This window comes from Bufo gargarizans, chromosome 2, assembly GCF_014858855.1.
Source record: "Bufo gargarizans isolate SCDJY-AF-19 chromosome 2, ASM1485885v1, whole genome shotgun sequence".
NCBI lineage: Eukaryota > Metazoa > Chordata > Amphibia > Anura > Bufonidae > Bufo > Bufo gargarizans.
Window position 1 is genome coordinate 486,250,146 of NC_058081.1, and position 16,232 is coordinate 486,266,377.

A 16,232-nucleotide genomic window follows, 5' to 3' on the forward strand; every position below is an offset into this window, starting at 1 on the left:
TTGTTGGGGGGATTGGCGGGCTGGTTGTCGGGTATGGGGGCGGGTGCTGGGTCTCCGTTGCCAGGGTGGGGGGTGGTGCCGGGGGTTGTGGCGGGGTCGGTGTCGGTGGAAACGCAGGCGGGGGGAGAGGAGGAGGTGCAGAGGTTGGATGATAGGGCGCGCGGTGAGGTGTACGTCTGCTTTGAGGGGCCGTTGGGGGCTCATTTGAAGCAGGAGGTGAGGGAGAAGATCTGGAAGGGGGAGTATGTGGAGATATTCTCGCTGCTTCCGTTGGAACGGTTTAACCTGGATAGGGGTAAGAAGGACGAGGGGAAGAAGGAGGATGAGGATAAGCGGCGGCATCGATTGATCTCGCGTACTTTTGCTAATTGGCTGCAGGCGTTTGCCATATTGGTGAGTGTCATTGGGGAGCGGTCGCCGGATTGTTGTTCGGTGCTGTTTTGCTATCAGGACGCTATTGGGGAGGCGTATAGGGTTTATGGGGGTATGGGTTGGCTCCGGTATGATGAGCAGTTCCGGCAGCGGAAAGTGGTGAGGCCCGATATCCGGTGGGATCATAAGGACATTGGGTTGTGGTTGAGGGTGACGGCACCTCCTAGGGCTGGGCAGTCCTTTCGGGGGGAGTCCGGGGGGTCATCCCCGGGTGCCTTGGCAGCGGCAGCGGCAAAGGGGTTGTGTTTCCTATTTAACGAGGGAAATTGCAGATTTGGGGCCAAGTGCAAATTTACGCACGAGTGCATGGGGTGTGGGGGAGCCCATGGCGCTAACCGTTGCTTCAAAGGGGGCAGGAATAGGGGGGGGGATAGTGCTGGAAAAGGGACGCCGGTGCAGTTGGAAGAGATGCAGGGGTTTCTAGATAGGTACCCGGATCGGGTTGCGGCTGTTTTGTTGGGGGATGGTTTTGGTTTTGGTTTTCGGATTCCGTCGGTTGTTACGGCGGGGCCTATTGTTCATAAGAATCTTAGGTCCGCGCTTGTTCATGCGGATGTGGTGACGGAGAAGTTGAGGAAGGAGGTGGAGTTGGGGCGGATGGCGGGTCCATTCAAGGAACCGCCGATCCCGGGGTTGAGGGTGTCTCCGCTGGGAGTGGTGCCGAAGAAGGAGCCAAATAAGTTTCGGCTCATTCATCACTTGTCTTACCCGAAAGGGGCGTCGGTCAATGATGGTATAGATCCTGAACTTTGTTCGGTGGTCTACACGTCCTTTGATGCGGCTCTAAGATGGGTGAGGCGGTTGGGGCGGGGGGCGTTGATGGCTAAGGTTGATGTGGAGGCGGCGTTTCGTTTGCTGCCGGTGCACGTGGAGAGCATGGGTTTGTTGGGCTGTTTTTGGGATGGGGAGTATTTTGTGGATAGGTGCTTGCCGATGGGGTGCTCTCTCTCATGTGCATATTTTGAGACTTTTAGCTCGTTTCTGGAATGGGTGGTGGTGGAAGTTTCCGGTTGTTCATCCGTTATCCATTATTTGGATGATTTTTTGTGTTTGGGGGCGGCGAATTCACGGGTGTGTTCTTTGTTGCTGCACACGGTGCAGTCAGTTTTTGCGCGTTTTGGGGTACCGTTGGCGCGGGAGAAGACGGTTGGTTCGGTGACGGAATTGTGTTTTTTGGGGATTGTTATAGATACGGAGAGGATGGAGTGTAGACTTCCCCAGGATAAGTTGGTGGATTTGCGTCAGGAGATTGACAGGGGGGGAGAAGATTAGGCTGCGGGAGTTGCAGTCATTGTTGGGTAAATTGAACTTTGCTTGTCAAATTATGCCAATGGGTAGGATTTTTTGTAGACGGTTGGCCGCGGCTACGGCGGGGGTGTCAGCGCCGCATCATTTTATCAGGTTGCGTAAGGAGTTGAAAGGGGATTTGAGGGTGTGGGCGGAGTTTTTAGGTCAGTACAATGGTAGGTCGTTGGTGATGGAGGAATTGTGTGATAGTGTGGAGTTGGAGTTATATACTGACGCGGGGGGGGGGGGGGTTTGGGGCTTATTGCCAGGGTCAATGGTGCACGGGCGTGTGGCCGGAGTCGTGGGTCAGTCGGGGGTGGGTGAGGAATGTGGCTTTGTTAGAGCTTTTTCCCATTGTGATGGCGGTGGTGTTGTGGGGGAAGATATTGGGAAACAGGAAGGTGCGCTTTCATTGCGACAATTTGGGGGTGGTTCAGGCTATCAACAGTTTGTCCGCATCTTCTCCGCCGGTGGTTAGGCTGTTGCAGTTTTTGGTGTTGCGCTGCTTGTCGATTAATGTGTGGGTGGTGGCGGAGCATGTGGCTGGAGTGTCTAATTCAGTGGCGGATTCTCTTTCTCGTTCGCAGTGGGAGCGGTTCCGGCTTCTAGCGCCAGAAGCGGAGGGTTTGGAGTGTCCGTCGTGGCTGTGGGGGATCCTGGAGGAGAAGTAATGGGGATGTTGAGGGATTTGTTGAGTCCGGGTACGTGGAGGGAATATGGTAAGGCGTGGGCGATCTGGGAGTCTTGGAATGGGACTTGGGGGGCTGGGGGCGGTGATGGGGATGTGAGGTTGTTGATGTTGTTGGGGCAGCTGAAGGGTGAGGGGTGGTCAGTGTCAAAGGTGAACTATTTTATTGCGGGGGTCGCGTTCGGTTTTCGGCTGCGGGGGCTGCGGGATTTGACTAAGGAATTTTTGGTACGGCAGGTTTTGAAGGGTTGGCGGAGGGTTGCGGGCAGGGTGCCGGATTGTCGGAGGCCGGTGTCTTTTGAGTTGTTGGGGCGAATGGGTGACCAGTTGAGTGGGATTTGCAGTTCCGGGTGGGAGTTGGGGCTGTTTAGGGCTGCGTTTGCGTTGGCGTTTTTTGGCGCCTTCCGCTTGGGGAAGTTGGTGTGTGACAGTGTTCGTCGAGCGGGGGGGCTTAGGAGTGAGGATATCGAGTTGATGGGGGATAGGTTGTCTGTCCGGATTCGCAGGTCGAAAACGGATCAGGAGGGCAGGGGGCGCCGTTTCATGTTGTTTTCGGTGCCGGGGTGTAGTATGTGCCCGGTGCGGTGTGTGCGGTCTTATGGGGCGGGCCTGGAGAGGGATGGGGTTCCTTTCCTTAGGCATGAGGATGGTTCCTTTTTGTCTAGGTTTCAGTTTCTGGCGGTCTTTAGGAAATGTTTGAGGGTGTTGGGGGTGCCGGTCAAGGATTATTCTGGTCATTCATTCAGAATTGGTGCGGCGACTGAGGCCGCCAGGCTGGGCGCCAGTGAGAAGGTGATTAGGAGGATTGGGCGATGGGAGTCGGTGCGGTTTAAATCCTATGTGCGGCCTGCTTTGTTGTAATGGTACTGTGGGTGGTGGTTTGGTGTTAATTTTGTTCTTTTGTGTTCACAGGTCGGACGGCGGCGACTTTGGTGTGGATTTTGGGGCACTCTTATGTGTTTTGGGGTGCTGTCAGAGCGGATGTGCGGCCGAGTGGGCGACAGTTGGGTTTCAGTCCGGAGTTGGCTACGGTCAGGTGGTTAGGTGTGAAAGGTATGTTGTGGGGCGGGGTGATGAGGGAGGTGCATCATTTTGTGCGGCGGGACCGGCCCCCGGATGTGTTGGTTTTGCACGTGGGGGGAATGACTTGGGCAAGCGTCCTTTTAGGGAATTGGTTTGACTTGCTTAGGATCTGGGCTTTGTTTCCGGGGGTGATCACGGTCTGGTCTGACATTGTTCCGTGGAAGGCTTGGAGGGATGCGAGGTCGGTGGAGAGTCTTAATAAGGCGCGGATCAAGGTGAATAGGGCAGTGGGCCGGTTCATGGCGCGGAATGGCGGGTGGTGGTGCGGCATGAGGTACTGGAGAAAGGGGAGGGTGCATTTTGGAGGGCTGATGGCGTGCACCTGAATGCGGTGGGGACGGATTTGTGGTCTCTGGGGCTCCAGAGTGGTGTAGAAATAGCGTTACGTATGTGGGGGGACGCGCAGGGTTGAGGTGGTCAAGCTGCGCATTTTTGGAGGCGGGGGAGGTCCTTGAAGTGGAGGAATATGGTGGTACCTGAGGATGGGAGGGCCCCGCGGGAGGGGCTGGACTCTCATTGAGGAGCTGGTAGGAACTAATTACGCGTCCATCAGTTGCTGCCTCCGAGCTGGGTTCAACGGCTGGGGTTAAGATGGTGACGTAGGTGTTCCAGTGTTATTAAGTTATTGGGGCTTCTAGGACCTCCCTCGTCATTGGTTAACTTATGTTATTTAATTTGTATTTATTTCAATAAACGGCTGCTGTGGCCGATTAAATCCAAGCAGTGGTGTGGTGTGTTTATTTCTTTGGGTTTGGGGGGGAGGGGCTCAGAGTAAGGTGTTAGGTAATTTGGGAGGACCGAGCAAATAGCCAATGCCCTCTTCAAGTCAGGCCGGACAGGAGCGCAGCGGTGGGGGAGGACGCGCATGAAGAGGCTTGGCGGCAAGGGACAGGTGAGGAAAGGGTTAATAGGTGCGGGGGGCGGAATCGGGTGGAGGCGCGAGTTGCCGAGGCAGCGGGGGGTGCGGCCAGAGCAGGGAAGGACGAAGTGGGCGGATCGGAGCGCAGTGTGGCCAGGGGACCGAAACGCCCACCCACCCAGCCCTGTTGGAGGTGGAGATAGGGGAAGTGTTGGTGTTTTTTGTTTTATGTGTCGCGGCAGTCGTGGAGGCGGGGGAGGTCCTTGAAGTGGAGGAATATGGTGGTACCTGAGGATGGGAGGGCCCCGCGGGAGGGGCTGGACTCTCATTGAGGAGCTGGTAGGAACTAATTACGCGTCCATCAGTTGCTGCCTCCGAGCTGGGTTCAACGGCTGGGGGTAAGATGGTGACATAGGTGTTCCAGTGTTATTAAGTTATTGGGGCTTCTAGGACCTCCCTCATCATTGGTTAACTTATGTTATTTAATTTGTATTTATTTCAATAAACGGCTGCTGTGGCCGATTAAATCCAAGCAGTGGTGTGGTATGTTTATTTCTTTGGGTTTGGGGGGGGGGGGGCTCAGAGTAAGGTGTTAGGTAAATTGGGAGGACCGAGCAAATAGCCAATGCCCTCTTCAAGTTAGTTAGCTTATATATATAATACAGATAGTTAGTGGGAGATAGTCAGTGTAGGTTAGATAGTGGTATAGTGTATAGTGATAGGCAGTGATGGCCAGTTCGCAGTGTTCGCCCGCGAACAAATGCAGGCTGCCATCTTGACTCACAAGTCTGGCGATGCACAGGCAAGCCCTTACCTGTGCCTGTGCCGCGAACCAGTCTGAAATCAAATGCGGTCACCGGCAGCAGGCAGCTCAGAGAACAGCCGTCGGGGGCCTTCATCGGGCTGTTCTCGGAACTGATTGCTCCCGGTGACCGCATTTGTTTCAGACCGGCTTGCGCACAGGCACAGGTAAGGGATTACTTCTGCATCACCGGACTTGTGAGTTAAGATGGCAGCCCGCATGTGTTTGCGGGCGAACACTGCGAACTGCCCATCACTGGTTATAGGTTCTGCAGTCCATACATACATGCTACAGACATAGTGCTGTGATGTCCAGGGCCGGCCTTTGGGGTGTGCGGGCTGTGCGGCCGCACAGGGCGCCATAGCAACAGGGGCGCCGGGCGGCCGACAGCCCGCAATGTAATATGGGCAGGCGAGGCGGCACTTATGTTTTCCCACGGGGCGGGCCCCCGCCCCCTCCATCTCCCCCTCCCCTGTATTCAGCAGGGGGCGCACGTTGCGGTTTAAAAAAAAAAAAACTTGCTTATATAAGTTCGGGCGGCTGGCGGCGCCCCTCATTCTGCGCCGCCTGAGTGGCTGAGGCTGAGCGCCTGCTGTGTGCTGTTAATGTAGCGTGGCCGAGCTCTGTTCGATCCGCGGTACAGGAGCTTTTGTTTCCTGTACCCGGCCGGACTGACAGGAAGTGCTCACTTAGTGTGCACTTCCTGTCAGTCCGGCCGGGTACAGGAAACAAATGCTCCTGTACCGTGGATCGAACAGAGCTCGGCCACGCTACACTAGAGATGGAAAAGAGAGTGAAAAGGGGGAGGGGGGGAGGAAATAATGAGAGTGATGGGGGGGGGAGAAATAATGAGAGTGATGGGGGGGGGGGAGAAATAATGAGAGTGATGGGGGGGGGGAAATAATGAGAGTGATGGGGGGGGGGAATAATGAGAGTGATGGGGGGGGGAAATAATGAGAGTGATGGGGGGGGGGAATAATGAGAGTGATGGGGGGGGGGAAATAATGAGAGTGATTGGGGGGGGGGAATAATGAGAGTGACGAGGGAAAGGGGGGGGGGAGAGAGTGACAATGGAGTCCCCAGAGCCAGACTGCAGCCAGAGTCCAGATCATCTTATTGTCCTGGTGGTAAGTAGACAATGCAATATGTTTATTATTTAATTGTTTAGTTATTAATACTACATTGGAAACTAATTTTCTCAGCTGGACACCGGCCGACATGCGCTGGGGGCCTCACCAGCGGTTAGGGTAGGGAAAAAGCACTGGCCCGTACGTAAATTTTTCCCTTCCCTAACCGCTGGTGAGGCTCCCGGTGCATGCGCAGTGTCGGCCGGTGTTCAGCTGAAAACATCCATCCGATCACTGCGCATTGGCCCATAGTTTTTCCCTACCCTAACCGCCGGCGAGGCTCCTGGCGCATGCGCATTCTGCTGTGAAATTTCCCTAACCTGTCGTTGTGCGCCTGCGCGATGCTGCACACCTCCTCACGTCATGTCCGGTGCGACCGGAAGTGACGAGGGTAGGGAAATCTCACGAACTAGGGAAGTATAACATTACACCGGCCTTTGGGGTGTGAGGGCTGGTAACTACTTGGTTGGATAGTCAGCCAGCCTATGCCATGATGCCAGCAACAAGCAGTTTTTTTTTTTTTTGGGGGGGGGGGGGGCGCCACAAGGTTAGCTCGCACAGGGCACCTGAACACCTAAGGCCGGCCCTGGTGATGTCACAACAATACTTAGTGCACCGATCAGTAATATCTACTCAGACCTGCTAAAATGTGCAGTTGCATGTATTGCGCCAAATCTGTGCATCATTAATTGCCAATTTGCGAATATATTGGAGCACTCTAACTGCATATAAAGTTATTGTAATGTTCTACCGTGCCAACCATTTTCTCCAGTCTTTTAGCAGCTTGAAAAATGTAGCAAAAGTGACCCACGACTGTTTTGCGCACGCAATATGCGCATATCACATTGCTGATTTTTGCAGCCAAGAAAATAATGGCAAATTCTTTAATTCGCAAATTTATGATGAGTATTTTCCCAAATATTCGCAAAATATTGCCCCTGCCACTCATCACTAGTGTCTTTTTGTGTGGGCTGTTGGGCCCACTCGAGCATCAAGGCCTAAATTCGACTGCTACCTCTCAAACAAGCTAATGTTAGAAAAGTAGATGCATCTCATTTAATAATAAATCTGCTAAATATATTCTAGCTTTTCCTTAACCACATGTACAGGTCCTTCTAAAAAAATTAGCATATTGTGATAAAGTTCATTATTTTCTGTAATGTACTGATAAACATTAGACTTTCATATATTTTAGATTCATTACACACCAACTGAAGTAGTTCAAGCCTTTTATTGTTTTAATATTGATGATTTTGGCATACAGCTCATGAAAACCCAAAATTCCTATCTAAAAAAATTAGCATATTTCATCCGACAAATAAAAGAAAAGTGTTTTTAATACAAAAAAAGTCAACCTTCAAATAATTATGTTCAGTTATGCACTCAATACTTGGTCAGGAATCCTTTTGCAGAAATGACTGCTTCAATGCGGCGTGGCATGGAGGCAATCAGCCTGTGGCACTGCTGAGGTGTTATGGAGGCCCAGGATGCTTCGATAGCGGCCTTAAGCTCATCCAGAGTGTTGGGTCTTGGGTCTCTCAACTTTCTCTTCCCAATATCCCACAGATTCTCTATGGGGTTCAGGTCGGGAGAGTTGGCAGGCCAATTGAGCACAGTAATACCATGGTCAGTAAACCATTTACCAGTGGTTTTGGCACTGTGAGCAGGTGCCAGGTCGTGCTGAAAAATGAAATCTTCATCTCCATAAAGCTTTTCAGCAGATGGAAGCATGAAGTGCTCCAAAATCTCCTGATAGCTAGCTGCATTGACCCTGCCCTTGATAAAACACAGTGGACCAACACCAGCAGCTGACATGGCACCCCAGACCATCACTGACTGTGGGTACTTGACACTGGACTTCAGGCATTTTGGCATTTCCCTCTCCCTAGTCTTCCTCCAGACTCCGGCACCTTGATTTCCGAATGAAAGTCTAATGTTTATCAGTACATTACAGAAAATAATGAACTTTATCACAGTATGCTATTTTTTTTAGAAGGACCTGTATTTATAATACCTCCTGCCGTACCCCCCGGAGTTATAATCATCTCTGTAGTTCCCCTATAAATTATAATGCCCGTCCTCTCCCTCTAGTCTTCTATACCATGCAGTTCCATGTAAATAACACCAGTTGTCTCCAACCAGTCTTCTGTATGATACAGTCCCATGTAAATAACCTATCTGTCACGGCTGAGGATGGGGGAAACCCTCAGCCGTGCGATAGCGGAAGATGGCCGCTACTTGACCAGGACGACAGGATTAGGGAGCAGGTCATCTCCTATCACGTCCCTAACCTGACCCTAACTCCTAGCTGCATGGGCCGACCTTTAAGGTAGGAGGACCCATGCTCAGGAACCTCGGAGCCCTAACTCACCCTCCGACCGGTCCCTGGACTAGGAGTCAGGGTAAGACAACCTGTTCCTTCTGGATACGGAGGAACAGGAGTCTCACTGGCCAAGCTGCAAGGAAGGGAGAACAAATACAACCTATGACAATGGCAGGTACTTGCCACAAACATAACTCTCACCTGCCACAGACACAAAGCCTGGAACCCATGTGGAAGTACAGCCCACAGACAACAGGACTCAGCACACAACACACGGGAACCCAGGACCATAGGTGCAATAAAGAAACATAAAACCAAACCCATCTTCAAGACACCAAACGACATTATTAGTTTGCTATGACTAGAAGGATGGCCCCCACTGGCAGTTGGTAAGTAACCAGGAGGATGTCTCCAGCAAGCATGGCTGAAGCATCCTACCTGGCTACTGCCTACAACTGAGGCTTTATAGGGCCAAGAGGCCACACCCAACGGTCAGACACACCCCGTGACTCACACACACAGAAAGGGAGTTAACCCTTCCAAAACCACAGAAGGGAAAACACAACTTAAAGGGGAAGTGTCCAAAACCAGCACACACTGTGGCTGTGGCCGCCGGCAACGACATGGGTGGCACTCAGCCCGAAGGCCGGGACACTGCCACCACATGTACACAACGACCAAACATTGCCACGGGCAACCACAGTGAGGGGAAGATGGGAGTGCATACAAACGCGCACACAACTCCAAGGGAACCGCACACATAGCTGTTGTCCGCGGCAACCGCACCTGAGGCCAACAACATTATGCCTCCAGCTGCGGTTGACACTACAACCCAAACCGCGGGCAACTGTATGCGGCTCCCAAGGAGTCACGGCCATAAACATGGTCGTGACACTATCTTCCTTACAGTCTTCTATACCATGCAGTCCCATGTAAATAACTTCACTCCTCTCCCTTCAGTCTTCTATACCATACAGTCCCATGTAAATAACACCAGTCCTCTCCCTCCAGTCCAATGTAAATCACTTCTCTTCCTTACACTTCTCTATAACATACAGTCCCATGTAAATAACGTTTCTTGACACCATAAAAGCACAGAGAGCTATGGGGATTGGATATTGCGGATGTGCTAGCGGCCATCTAGCAAGCCATGTCCTCAGCCCTATACCCCAAAATCCAGATGACAGGTTCCCTTTAAATCCCCTGCTTCACCCCCCCCCCCCCCAACACATAGTCCCATATAAATAACATCACTCCTTAACCTACAGTCTTCTAAAATATCCAGTTTCCCTCCAATCTTCTATAACATGCAGTCCCATGTAAAAAAACATATCTTTCTTATAGTCTTCTATAACATACAGTCCTGTGTAATTGACACCCCTCCCCTCCCTTCAGCCCCTCTAACATACAGTCCCAGTTAAATAACATATTTCCCTCCCACTAAGCAGGGAGGAGGTATAATGGAGAGAACCACATCTCCCAGCATTTCTCTGACACATTCATTCCATGGCATCACAGGTCTCCACTGCTGAGCGCTGCCTCTTTCTGCACTGGTCACATGACAGTGACCTCATCACAGGTCCTACCTCCACTTCCACTGCTGAAAAGATCACATGACTATGATGTCATCGAAGGTACTTCAGCTATGAAGTGCTAATCAGCCCTTTACCCACCCACCCCCAAAACTCCGCCCCCTCCCAACCTCCACACCAAGGTGCCCAGGTTACCCTGTTGGCAGAAGTAGGGAATGAAAAATATGATAAGATAAAAAATAAATGCCTCTGCTGGCACTTGGATGGGCCCCCTCCCTTGCTGGGCCCCTGTGCACCTGAACCAGCTGCACAGGCGGTATGTCCACCCCTGCCTTACTCGTTATCTTGAATTAACAATGGTGTCCCAATCCCACTGTCAGCACCAGTCACAGGCCACACAGCAACACTTCCCACTCAACACAGGAGAGGAACAGGCTTTTACCAACATTTTCTACTTTTTATTACAATTCTGGTGCACAGCTGATAAACATCCCCTTATGTATGCAGTTAAATGATTGCAGCTCTAAGTCCTCTATAAAAGAATAATGGAATAACATTTTGAAAAAAAAAAAATCCCTCCCCAATTGTAAATCTATTTTTCATGAAAAAAAGCTAAATTTGAGTAAAAAGTACATACAGGACACTGCTGCAAAATTAATGAAGCATAGAATATAGTTAACATATTATTTACACTGCCCGACAAATGACATAAAAAAACAATCACCACAAAACAAAATTTGCCCTGTCCTCTTACCTACAAGAAACAATTCTTCAATTAATTATATACAACCTAAAATGGAAACAATAAAAACTATAACATATTTTGGAAAAACATGCTGGAAAAATGCAAAAGTTCCCAGAATATGGCACTCTAAAAATGTTTTTTTCTTCAATAAAACATGTTTTTTTATGACAAAAAAGTGCTAAAATGTAAAATAAACAATATATGTTTGGTATTGCTACATTCATACCAACCAACAGAATAAAGTTTGCTTCCTATTTCTACTCTCGAGTGGTCTGACCATTCAGGGAAAATTCCCGATGGGCCAATGCACAAGGGCCCACCTGAGCCCTTCTCATGTCCTCCATTCGGGTACATAACTATCCAATTCTCTCAGCATTAATTAATGCCAGGTGTATCCGGTATTTATTCACCTGGCCGTCAGCTGCAGGTGCCCCACTGAATTCAACTGTATCGACATCCTCAGGACGGTGATACAGTTGAATACTGTGGCGCCAATATTTTATGCTGCACTGTGGCATTTGGTTCTGCTGGGGCGGTATTTTGCTGGTCCTGCCTAGTTATGTTGGCCGTGCCTACTTGTGTTGGTTCACCTTTGATCAATTTAAGTTCCCAGTCTGCCCCTGTTTCTACTACACGATAAGACTGATTATTAGATCTACTGCTGGGACTACCAGGGATCAGCTGAAATCAGTGAGGGAATCCTGCAGCAAGTACTCAATTTACCTGCGGTGCCACCACTGGGGAAATGGAGCATTACACGGTCTCCAGTGAAACCAAGGGGTTGTCCATGTACATGTCAGGTCCTCCAGTGCACGAGACACCCTTTGGGATCTTTTATGGCATTCATATTTGCTGTGAATTTACAATAATTTCAGTTTTTACCTACATTCTTCAGTGATGATTGACAACTTGCTTTTGGGATGATAGTTTCCAATAGATTCTTGCTTGTAAGAGGTGAGTTGACAGCTCTATGAAATATATTTCCTGCCTGGCAGTACAAATTATGCAGTCCTATAGCAGATTATTTATATATTTGGCTTGAGCTATTACCAAGTGCAAGCATGTGGTTAGTAGTCATTCATCTCTTAGGGCTCATTATAAAAAGGCAGGTCCCTTTAAATCCTCTGTGTATTTCTCTTTCCATCTTGGTGACCAAACATTCATAAAAGCAGAACTTCCATCAGCCAAAATAAATTTGCTCATCGCTCCATGTAAATTTCTGACACAGAATAACTAATGCAGTTTGTAATTATATGATATGTTTTCTGTAACAGCCTTAAAGGGATTGTCCAGGTTCAGAGCTCAACCTGGATATATCCTAGTTTTCACCCAGCCAGCCTCTTTGATATGAGCATCAAAGCATTTCATACTCCGATGCTCTCCCTTGCCTTACGCTGTATCGCGCAGGGCAAGGGCTTTTTTGTTTACATTTTTCACTGCTAGGCAGAGGCTTCCGCCTAGCAGTGTTGCCGGTTATGTCACCGACACTGATGGGCGGGCTTTAGCGCTGCTCTAGCGGTTTTACCGGGCTCACTGCTAGACGGAAGCCTCCACCTAGATTACCCATGTGGACATACCCACGGTATGTCACCGGATCGACAGAAAAAGGCCTAGCCCTGCGTGATTCAGCGCAGGGCAAAGGAGCGCATCGGAGCATGAAATGCTCGGATGCTCATTTCAGAGGGGCTGAGTGGGGAAAGCAGGTGATATATTTGAGTTTAGAGCTGAGCCCGGACAACCCCTTTAATTAAAATGACTATCCCATTAGGACAACCCATATACTGTTTTAGGGCAAAGGGTGGAACCGCTTCTTTTACTTAAGGCTAGTTTCATATCTCTGGCAGCTTGCTGGAATTTTCTCTGGCACGGCCGGGAGCAAACGGAAGGCCCACCAGCCCCATGTAGTATAATGGGGTCTGGCGGAGATCCAGATGCAATCGGGCAAATATGCCAAGAATCGGACGTACAGAAACCGTTGCATGCTGTGGTTTGCACCCGGCCAATACCCAGTATTCTCTGCCGGTGAACAACAAAAAGGTGAACAACAAAACAAACCTCAATATTTATTACTCTGATTCTGCAGTTTGCATAAACACCCCATATGTGGTCGTATACCGCTATTTGGGCACACGACAGGGCACAGAAGGCAAGGAGTGCCATATGGTTTTTGGAGGGCAGATTTAGCTAGAATGGTCTTTGGGCACCATGTTGCATTTGAAGAGACCCTGAGGTACCGCCATAGTGAAAACCCCCAAACAGAGACCACATTTTGTAAACTACACCACTCAAGGAATTTTTAAGGGGTGTAGCGAGCACTTCACTCAACAGGTGTTTCATAGAATTTTTAATACTTGGGTGTGAAAATGAAAAACATTTTTTTTTTACTTTACAAGAAAATGGTACTTCAGGCCCAAACTTTCTTTTTCACAAAAGATAACAGGAGAATACCCCCCCCCCCCCCCCCCCCCACACACACACACACACACAATTTTCTACCCACTTTCTCCTGAATACAGTAAAAAAATCTTATTTTTGTGTTGCAATTTTCTTAGAGCCATATTTTTTTCATTTTTCTGGCTATGTTCTTGTGTGGGGGCTCATTTTTTGCGGGATGAGGTGACGTTTTTATTGCTGCCATTTTGGTGTACATGCGACTTTTTGATTGATTAACATTATGTCTTTTGGGAAGTGAGTTAACTAAAAAATCTGTTTTGGAGTTCACCTGATGGGGTAGGTCATATGATAATATTATAGAGACGTTGCAGACGTGGTGATACCAAGTATGTCTATTTTATAAAAAATTTCTTCTATTTTTAACATTTTTTAAAATAATAGATTTGGGGTGAAACGTTTATTTTTTTCCTTCAAAACACTTTATTTTTTATTTTTTTTTACACTTTGTGTCCCCCATAAGGTCATACAAGACCTATGGGGGACATTTTACTTAATTTTATAATTTTTTTTACTATTGATTTCTGATACACCCCCCAGAGAGGCTGTACAGCATAATACAGCACTGTACAGCCTCAGTGCAGAGCTGATCGAGGTCTATGGAAGACCCGTCAGCTCCTGCATTCTCCCGGCCCTGGCGGGCTCATGATCACGGGGCCGGGACAGGAAGCAGCAGATTGCTTCCTCAGCTGTATACGCTCAACGCTACAGCGATCTAAAAGGCAGGGACACCTAGGAACAGTCCCTGCCTTCTCTCAGGGGTGCCCTGCTGTAAATGACAGTGGTGCAGCTGCTATCTCTGAAAAGACGCTCTAAAATGTCCCACTAGACCTAAATATTTACGAACAGGAAACTGGTGACATGTAAAGGTCTGTTACTATACGATATCTGTGATCTTTTGAACTTTTTACACACAATCAAGTTTTCACATGAGTTACAGCTGCAGTGTCTCACCACGAGGCTGTGGGCACCACAAACTTGTTTATATTGTGTTTTAATGTCTTGTATTATTCCTGTATTCTGTATTTCATCTCATGTCATATTCTCCCTTGTCACAATGTGATTCTACATGTAAGATCCTTTACACAGGCCTAGTTAGGGTGCACTACACTAGTTTCTCCACAAGATGGGGCAGTGTTACAGTGTATATATAGCTTAGCTCAGGCCCAAGTTAGGCAGGTTCACACCAGTTTAGTCAGAGAGCAGTCATGAAGTAGCTGCTTGCTGGAGGGAGGACTCCTGCCTCTCTGCTCTCTTCCTGTTGGCTCCACAGCCAAGGGTTAAAGCCGCAAGATTCCACCCAGAGGTGAGAAGTCAATTTCTACAGCACGCTCCTCCGGGGTGACCAGTGTCCAGCTACTAAAGCAAGTATTCAAGGGGTCAAAGGATAGCACACGGCCATACTTAAGGGCTTCCCAGGCACCTATGCAAGCAGGTGTAGGACACAGCTTCTGGCAGCCACACCTCCAGTTTAAACCCTGGACGGATAGGCCATCTGTCAGAAAGCACTGGAAAATAGAAGTTCAAAGACTCAGAAAACCACCTTCAAGTAAGGTTAGGATCAGGCAAAAGTTTTTACCAGCCAAAGACTTTTTATTTCTTCAAAGTCTAGTCTGAAGCAGTAGCTTTCTTACATATATATTTAGGACAAGAGCCTGTTTCTTCTGAGGACTTACATTTCCCTACCCCTGCATGCATGAGATTGTACTTTATACTGGGATGTACCAAAGACTGTCTTATAAATTGGATGGAATTGTTACTAGGAGCAATGTTCAGTAAAAATATAAGTTGAATTACTCTATCCTTGTCTCAGTCTTCAGTTCCTCAATTAACACTACTGTAAATGGTTGTACCACCACAAAAGGTACTGGCGTCACGACTACAAGGGACCTTGCCATAGGCACATTAATACAGACCATCAAGGGCACCTCGAATCACCATCTGGCCGTGTCCCTTACACCAGAGTGTACCCCAGAGAATCCTTGTGCCGTTCTCCTTATCACTTATGCGAGCCTGCCCAGGGACGACATAACCGTGAGTAACCAGAACTGTATTCACCTCGGCCCACCTTTTGCTCAGACCATGACCTCACACATAATTCCCCTGTCTGTCTGGCACACTACACAGCAGTCAGTAAAAGCTGGGAGTTCATAATGGGAAATGACTAGAGTTGAGCGAACACCTGGATGTTCGGGTTCGAGAAGTTCGGCCGAACATCCCGGAAATGTTCGGGTTCGGGATCCGAACCCGATCCGAACTTCGTCCCGAACCCGAACCCGAACCCCATTGAAGTCAATGGGGACCCGAACTTTTCGGCACTAAAAAGGCTGTAAAACAGCCCAGGAAAGAGCTAGAGGGCTGCAAAAGGCAGCAACATGTAGGTAAATCCCCTGCAAACAAATGTGGATAGGGAAATGAATTAAATTAAAAATTAAATAAATAAAAATTAACCAAAATCAATTGGAGAGAGGTTCCATAGCAGAGAATCTGGCTTCCCGTCACCCACCACTGGAACAGTCCATTCTCAGATATTTAGGCCCCGGCACCCAGGCAGAGGAGAGAGGTCCCGTAACAGAGAATCTGTCTTCATGTCAGCAGAGAATTAGTCTGCATGTCATAGCAGAGAATGAGGCTTCACGTCAGCCACCACTGCAACAGTCCATTGGCATATATTTAGGCCCAGCACACACACAGGCAGAGGAGAGAGGTCCCGTAACAGAGAATCTGTCTTCATGTCAGCAGAGAATTAGTCTGCATGTCATAGCAGAGAATGAGGCTTCACGTCAGCCACCACTGCAACAGTCCATTGGCATATATTTAGGCCCAGCACACACACAGGCAGAGGAGAGAGGTCCCGTAACAGAGAATCTGGCTTCATGTCAGCAGAGAATCAGTCTGCATGT